We start from the raw sequence: 7500 nt of genomic DNA, 5'->3' as shown, positions 1-7500 counted from the left end.
CCTTCTGCGCCCACCGCCGCGACCCTCCTACTCGTCAGGGCTTCGCGGCCGGCCGCAAGGACCGGCCATGACTGCCAGACTGACGGCCGAGTATAGGCACGACGCTTCAGCGCCATCCATTTTCAGGGCTAGTTGCTTCGGCAGGTGAGTTGTTACACACTCCTTAGCGGATTCCGACTTCCATGGCCACCGTCCTGCTGTCTTAAGCAACCAACGCCTTTCATGGTTTCCCATGAGCGTCGATTCGGGCGCCTTAACTCGGCGTTTGGTTCATCCCACAGCGCCAGTTCTGCTTACCAAAAGTGGCCCACTTGGCACTCCGATCCGAGTCGTTTGCTCGCGGCTTCAGCATATCAAGCAAGCCGGAGATCTCACCCATTTAAAGTTTGAGAATAGGTTGAGGTCGTTTCGGCCCCAAGGCCTCTAATCATTCGCTTTACCGGATGAGACTCGTACGAGCACCAGCTATCCTGAGGGAAACTTCGGAGGGAACCAGCTACTAGATGGTTCGATTAGTCTTTCGCCCCTATACCCAGCTCCGACGATCGATTTGCACGTCAGAATCGCTACGGACCTCCATCAGGGTTTCCCCTGACTTCGTCCTGGCCAGGCATAGTTCACCCACCACATGCCACGACAGGCGGCAGCCTGCGGGGTTCGGTGCTGGACTCTTCCCTGTTCGCTCGCCGCTACTGGGGGAATCCTTGTTAGTTTCTTTTCCTCCGCTTAGTAATATGCTTAAATTCAGCGGGTAGTCTCGCCTGCTCTGAGGTCGTTGTACGAGGTGTCGCACGCCACACCGCCAGCCGGCTGTGCACGCTACCGAGTAAGTACCGGTATGCGAACCGCCAGGCGACGGGCGCGCATCGCACGTTTAAGGAGGCGCGGCCGGCCCCACAGGCGGCCGCGACGCTCCCAGGTCAGCGAAGCGGGGCAAACGCCGCGCGCTTCAGTATACGTAGCCGACCCTCAGCCAGACGTGGCCCGGGAACGGAATCCATGGACCGCAATGTGCGTTCGAAACGTCGATGTTCATGTGTCCTGCAGTTCACATGTCGACGCGCAATTTGCTGCGTTCTTCATCGACCCACGAGCCGAGTGATCCACCGTCCTGGGTGATCTTTTCTTAGTTTCCACTGTCTCTTTCAAGACAATTGCATAGGCGGGACGTAGGCGTGTGGCGGCCCCTGTTCAAGCGTTCTGTGTCCAACGGCCTCACGGCCGATGGGCGTCGTACGGCTCCACACCGGAGCGGACAGGCAGTCGGGCGAAAGTCATTCAAAACCGGCGCCAGGCGCCAGGTGCCGCAGGCCAGCCGCTCCAGCGCTTCAGCGCTCGTACCACACAACATTGGCGTTAGTTTTGAGAAGCACGCGTGGTTCCGCACGCGGCGCACGGCTACTGCGAGCCGTACAGGTAGCGTGTTGCGCGACACGACACGCACATCGAAAGACATGCAGTCTAGTCGGTAATGATCCTTCCGCAGGTTCACCTACGGAAACCTTGTTACGACTTTTACTTCCTCTAAATGATCAAGTTTGGTCATCTTTCCGGTAGCATCGGCAACGACAGAGTCAATGCCGCGTACCAGTCCGAAGACCTCACTAAATCATTCAATCGGTAGTAGCGACGGGCGGTGTGTACAAAGGGCAGGGACGTAATCAACGCGAGCTTATGACTCGCGCTTACTGGGAATTCCTCGTTCATGGGGAACAATTGCAAGCCCCAATCCCTAGCACGAAGGAGGTTCAGCGGGTTACCCCGACCTTTCGGCCTAGGAAGACACGCTGATTCCTTCAGTGTAGCGCGCGTGCGGCCCAGCACATCTAAGGGCATCACAGACCTGTTATTGCTCAATCTCGTGCGGCTAGAAGCCGCCTGTCCCTCTAAGAAGAAAAGTAATCGCTGACAGCACGAAGGATGTCACGCGACTAGTTAGCAGGCTAGAGTCTCGTTCGTTATCGGAATTAACCAGACAAATCGCTCCACCAACTAAGAACGGCCATGCACCACCACCCACCGAATCAAGAAAGAGCTATCAATCTGTCAATCCTTCCGGTGTCCGGGCCTGGTGAGGTTTCCCGTGTTGAGTCAAATTAAGCCGCAGGCTCCACTCCTGGTGGTGCCCTTCCGTCAATTCCTTTAAGTTTCAGCTTTGCAACCATACTTCCCCCGGAACCCAAAAGCTTTGGTTTCCCGGAGGCTGCCCGCCGAGTCATCGGAGGAACTGCGGCGGATCGCTGGCTGGCATCGTTTATGGTTAGAACTAGGGCGGTATCTGATCGCCTTCGAACCTCTAACTTTCGTTCTTGATTAATGAAAACATACTTGGCAAATGCTTTCGCTTCTGTTCGTCTTGCGACGATCCAAGAATTTCACCTCTAACGTCGCAATACGAATGCCCCCGCCTGTCCCTATTAATCATTACCTCGGGTTCCGAAAACCAACAAAATAGAACCGAGGTCCTATTCCATTATTCCATGCACACAGTATTCAGGCGGGCTTGCCTGCTTTAAGCACTCTAATTTGTTCAAAGTAAACGTGCCGGCCCACCGAGACACTCACTCAAGAGCACCCTGGTAGGATTGCAACGGGGTCCGCCTCGGGACGCACGAGCACGCACGAGGCGCGTCGCACGCCTTCAGCTCGCCCCACCGGCAGGACGTCCCACGATACATGCCAGTTAAACACCGACGGGCGGTGAACCAACAGCGTGGGACACAAATCCAACTACGAGCTTTTTAACCGCAACAACTTTAATATACGCTATTGGAGCTGGAATTACCGCGGCTGCTGGCACCAGACTTGCCCTCCAATAGATACTCGTTAAAGGATTTAAAGTGTACTCATTCCGATTACGGGGCCTCGGATGAGTCCCGTATCGTTATTTTTCGTCACTACCTCCCCGTGCCGGGAGTGGGTAATTTGCGCGCCTGCTGCCTTCCTTGGATGTGGTAGCCGTTTCTCAGGCTCCCTCTCCGGAATCGAACCCTGATTCCCCGTTACCCGTTACAACCATGGTAGGCGCAGAACCTACCATCGACAGTTGATAAGGCAGACATTTGAAAGATGCGTCGCCGGTACGAGGACCGTGCGATCAGCCCAAAGTTATTCAGAGTCACCAAGGCAAACGGACCGGACGAGCCGACCGATTGGTTTTGATCTAATAAAAGCGTCCCTTCCATCTCTGGTCGGGACTCTGTTTGCATGTATTAGCTCTAGAATTACCACAGTTATCCAAGTAACGTGGGTACGATCTAAGGAACCATAACTGATTTAATGAGCCATTCGCGGTTTCACCTTAATGCGGCTTGTACTGAGACATGCATGGCTTAATCTTTGAGACAAGCATATGACTACTGGCAGGATCAACCAGGGAGCTGCGTCAACTAGAGCTGAGCAGCCGGCCGCCCGGGAGTGTGTCCCGGGGGCCCGCGCGAACACGCAAGCGTCCGCTCAATTATTCTGCAAACAGGAGGAGGCTGAGCTCCCCTGCACCATACACCTCGAAACCCTCTCAGGTCCCGGCGGCGCGCAGCGCCGTCCTAAGTACTTGGTCGGGTTCGAGAGAGGCGCAATCGCCCGGAGTTTGGCGAGTAGACGCTTTAGGTGCGACCACCCGTGCTCCCAACTGAGCTTGCCGCTGCCGACAGAGGCCCGGGAGCGTGCTGTCGTGGCATTGCCGGCGGGAGACAACACGCGCCACCTACGGTGACCGGCAGCTCCAACGCCAGCGCCACAGAAGGACAAAAGCCCCACTTGGGTGCCGAAGCGAACTCTCCCAGCACAGCGCACGCGCCAACACGTCCGCACAGCTGCGATACAAACCACCTGCGAGAACCGCAGAGGCGACCGAGCAGCAGACGGCGTCGCGGCGCCGAGCGCCGGGCGGCGGCGCATCCTCAGCGCACACAGTCCTCAATCGGACCAGCACACTGCAGATGTCCACCGCGCTTCGCACCGGGCCCGCGAGGACCTACTTTGGCCGCACGGCGCCGCGTGCAGGGTGCGCCGGCGCGCAGCTGCGCCGCCTGCCGCCTCCGTCGGCCGGCGCGCCTGCCACTGGCCGCCCCCACCAGCCGGCTGTAGCGCGTGCGCCCACGCACCGCGCGGCCAGCACGCCGGGAGGCCCCCCCTCACCGGCCGGGGACGGTCCCACCCAGCCACCGCCGCGTATCGCTTCACACCCAGATGCCATTCACGTTCGTGGGCATGGTGGGTATCGCTGGAACAACCGGTTGGTAGCTCAACCGATCGTCGCCATCACTGATTCACCTCTAGCGAGAACAACCGCACCACAACGGTTTACCAGTTGTTCATTTGCGTAACGTCACCAGCAAACGTAGGCGTCCATCGCCATTTGCAAATTCAACGATTGTTGCATGCCTGTGTCAGGTGTCACGACACACTATGTCTGCCCACATACACGCAACAACATGTGCACGCTTCGCGAACACGTGGAAGGTGGCCCCCGTACGTATGCGATGTCCATTGCGCGAACGACTGTCAACCGGCCTCTGTCGCATGTCGCAGATGTGGAACGCAGTGCACCATGCTATCACGGTGTGTGAGAGGAGACGACTACGTCTGACAACACGCGCCACTACATCAACAGACGGCTCATGCTGATCGCCATCCAGGGCATACCACACTGCAATCCAGCTCTTATAGGGAGACGACACGTAGCTGAGTGCACAACATTTGGACCGCATGGTTCGCCGTTGTTGGCGCAGTCGTTGTACGGTCACATGTACCACGATGTATCATTCAGTACATGAGGACCAATGTGCAGTACAGTGTGTGATTTGGACGTACAACATCAGCGGACAGTTGACACAGGCCGTACCACAGCGTAGGCTAAGTGCTTCGCCATGCGAATGCCAATGAACAACTGCAAATGCCAATGAACAACTGCAAATGCCAATGAACAACTGCAAATGCCAATGAACAACTGCAAAGGGCATTGAGCATGTACGTCCTGCTGCCGTCCACATTACAGTGTATAGCTGCAAGGTGTTTAACATGAAGCGATACACTGGGGACCGGGCAGTGCGAGTAGCAAACTATATTGCGGGGGTTGCAGTTAGGCAACACTACACTAATTTAACGCGTCGTATGACAATTACAGAGCAGGTTAAGGCCCAACGTGTGTTGGGTTAAGGCCCAACGTGTGTTGGGTTAAGGCCCAACGTGTGTTGGGTTAAGGCCCAACGTGTGTTGGGTTAAGGCCCAACGTGTGTTGGGTTAAGGCCCAACGTGTGTTGGGTTAAGGCCCAACGTGTGTTGGGTTAAGGCCCAACGTGTGTTGGGTTAAGGCCCAACGTGTGTTGGGTTACGTTACGGCGCAATGTGGGTTACGTTAAGGGGCAATGTGGGTTACGTTAAGGCGCAATATAGGTTACGTTAAGGCGCAATATAGGTTACGTTAAGGCGCAATGTGGGTTAGGTTAAGGCGCAATATAGGTTATGTTAAGGCGCAATATAGGTTACGTTAAGGCGCAATATAGGTTACGTTAAGGCGCAATATAGGTTACGTTAAGGCGCAATATAGGTTACGTTAAGGCGCAATATAGGTTACGTTAAGGCGCAATATAGGTTACGTTAAGGCGCAATATAGGTTACGTTAAGGCGCAATATAGGTTAGGTTAAGGCGCAATATAGGTTACGTTTGGCGCAATATAGGTTACGTTAAGGCGCAATACTGGTTACGTTAAGGCGCAATACAGGTTAGGTTAAGGCGCAATACAGGTTAGGTTAAGGCGCAATACAGGTTAGGTTAAGGCGCAATACAGGTTAGGTTAAGGCGCAATACAGGTTAGGTTAAGGCGCAATACAGGTTAGGTTAAGGCGCAATACAGGTTAGGTTAAGGCGCAATACAGGTTAGGTTAAGGCGCAATACAGGTTAGGTTAAGGCGCAATACAGGTTAGGTTAAGGTACGACACAGGTTAGGTTAAGGTACGACACAGGTTAGGTTAAGGTACGACATAGGTTAGGTTAAGGTACGACATAGGTTAGGTTAAGGTACGACATAGGTTAGGTTAAGGTACGACATAGGTTAGGTTAAGGTACGACATAGGTTAGGTTAAGGTACGACATAGGTTAGGTTAAGGTACGACATAGGTTAGGTTAAGGTACGACGTAGGTTAGGTTAAGGTACGACGTAGGTTAGGTTAAGGTACGACGTAGGTTAGGTTAAGGTACGACGTAGGTTAGGTTAAGGTACGCCGTAGGTTAGGTTAAGGTACGACGTAGGTTAGGCTAAGGTACGACGTAGGTTAGGCTAAGGTACGACGTAGGTTAGGTTAAGGTACGACGTAGGTTAGGTTAAGGTACGACGTAGGTTAGGTTAAGGTACGACGTAGGTTAGGTTAAGGTACGACGTAGGTTAGGTTAAGGTACGACGTAGGTTAGGTTAAGGTACGACGTAGGTTAGGTTAAGGTACGACGTAGGTTAGGTTAAGGTACGACGTAGGTTAGGTTAAGGTACGACGTAGGTTAGGTTAAGGTACGACGTAGGTTAGGTTAAGGTACGACGTAGGTTAGGTTAAGGTACGACGTAGGTTAGGTTAAGGTACGACGTAGGTTAGGTTAAGGTACGACGTAGGTTAGGTTACGGTACGATATAGGTTAGGTTAAGGTACACATTGTTGTAAGGAAAGGTTTAATGGGGGGGCGGGGCGGCCGGTTTGTTGATTGTGATTATAGTAAGTGGATGCCTGCGGCATCATCTGATTTGCCACGTCAGGATGCACCTTTGGCTCATGACAGGCGGCGCTCTCATTCCATGCTTGTGGCAGACCTGTGTCTTTCATTCCTGCCATTGTTTGTGTGCTGTGAGAGGAGGCAGTATTGTGATGTTGGGTGCACCCCTGTGTAGGACATGTGTGGGTGTTGGTGGCTTGGCTGAGCAATGGTGGTTGTCGGGTGGGTGGGATATTCTGTTTTCTGAGTGGACCTCCCAGTCTGGTTATGACAGTGTGGATTGTCTAATGTGGCGGAGGGGATGCACTGGGTGTTGTTCCATGCTGGTGCTTACATATTGTCTGTGTGCGTGTTACAGGCAGAGAGTAGTGCGTGAAAAGGGTGTGTGGCTGACGTGTGGTTGTGATTGTGAGCAGAGTCTTTAAGCATGTATACGGACAGTTGTATACATTATCTGTATTCTGATGGCTCTATCTATTACTAATCAGCGCCGTGTATACGTTTAATCCGGTTCCAGTCGAAACTGTTGTATCTCTGTACATTAGTGACACGGCGAGCCCGCTATGTAGTTACTCGTCTCGGCAGCTTCCACCGGTGTATGGCAAATGATTATAAGGAATCAGTCTCGTCGTCAATACCGATGGTGTGACGTCACATGTCTGGGGTGGGGGACGCTGCGCCCTTCCGGTGGGTCATGGCCTAGAAAGACTCTTCCCACGCAGGGGGGCGTGGACTGTCATTGACTCTTCCGAGTAATATACTTGCCGTACGTTTTTGCGACTGCGAGTGCAACGCT

General features: G+C 53.8%; 2 non-coding genes and 1 pseudogene across 2 annotated transcripts; all 3 read right to left on the bottom strand.

Annotated features, from left to right (window-relative positions):
* The window catches only part of LOC126435152 (large subunit ribosomal RNA), a 3734-nt pseudogene extending 2959 nt beyond the window's left edge, over positions 1–775 (bottom strand).
* A 188-nt stretch (positions 776–963) lies between these two features.
* Positions 964–1118, bottom strand: LOC126435179 (5.8S ribosomal RNA). The gene has a single exon (XR_007579741.1). It is a non-coding gene; the product is annotated as a 5.8S ribosomal RNA (ribosomal RNA).
* A 351-nt stretch (positions 1119–1469) lies between these two features.
* Positions 1470–3379, bottom strand: LOC126435016 (small subunit ribosomal RNA). The gene has a single exon (XR_007579670.1). It is a non-coding gene; the product is annotated as a small subunit ribosomal RNA (ribosomal RNA).
* Positions 3380–7500: the final 4121 nt, after the last annotated feature.

This window comes from Schistocerca serialis, unplaced genomic scaffold (genome assembly GCF_023864345.2).
Source record: "Schistocerca serialis cubense isolate TAMUIC-IGC-003099 unplaced genomic scaffold, iqSchSeri2.2 HiC_scaffold_1196, whole genome shotgun sequence".
Lineage (NCBI taxonomy): Eukaryota > Metazoa > Arthropoda > Insecta > Orthoptera > Acrididae > Schistocerca > Schistocerca serialis.
This window is presented reverse-complemented; position numbering and strand designations above follow the sequence as displayed.